Below are 872 nucleotides of genomic sequence, written 5' to 3'. Positions count from 1 at the left end.
CTTTGGCTCAGATCACGATCTTGCAGTTTGCGAGTTTGAGCCCCATGTGGGGCTCTGTGCTTACAGCTCAGAGCCTGGATCCTGCTTCGGATTCTATGTCTGCCTCTCTCCCTGCCCCTCCCTGCTCTTGCTCTCTCTCTCTCAAAAGTAAATAAACATTTTTTTTTTAAGCAACAAAATAAAGTCCCACAATGATATATTTGGGTGTATGCATAAGAAAGAAAGAAATATGCTTGTTTGGCAGTGAATATGAGCAAGAGAGGAAAATCATCCTTTAATACATAACAAACCTATTATGATTATCAGAAGCCAGAGGTAGAACACTATTACAGGTAAATTCTAGACTCCCTCTCCTAGCACATTAGCTCAGCTGAAGCCAATTAGGCTAGCCCTCCCCCCCGCTTTTCTACTACTCTGAGGCTAGTTAGCATCTTTCTCAGACAGAGCCTTGACCATTAGCATGAGATAATCAATTACTCATTTCAACCAATTTGCTTTTCCACTAGGGGGTGAGAATGTGAAGAGACCCCAGACTCAGAATCAAAGATTTCAGATGTAAGTTGCAGCCCCACAACAGTAATGTGATGAACCCTTCAGATGCTGGTATTATTTCCAGAAAGTAATAAGTAAAACACTGATTGCCTCAGTGCAAATCCCGACTCTGCTCTATTTTTTGTGCCTCAGTATCTTCATCTGTAAAATGGGGTCAAATGTGCCTGTCTTTTAGGTTTGGTTTTAAGAATTAAACAAGTTAATACTTGCAAAACTATTATTATTTTAACTTGGAAAATTAAAATGGCTTCATTTTTTTTCCAGTGCTTTTCCAGCAAGATGTAGCTAAAAGTATCAGGTTGGAGTTTCTATTAATAATT

Source organism: Herpailurus yagouaroundi, unplaced genomic scaffold (genome assembly GCF_014898765.1).
Source record: "Herpailurus yagouaroundi ecotype Mexico unplaced genomic scaffold, PumYag 184, whole genome shotgun sequence".
Lineage (NCBI taxonomy): Eukaryota > Metazoa > Chordata > Mammalia > Carnivora > Felidae > Herpailurus > Herpailurus yagouaroundi.
Note: the sequence above shows the minus strand (reverse complement) of the source record.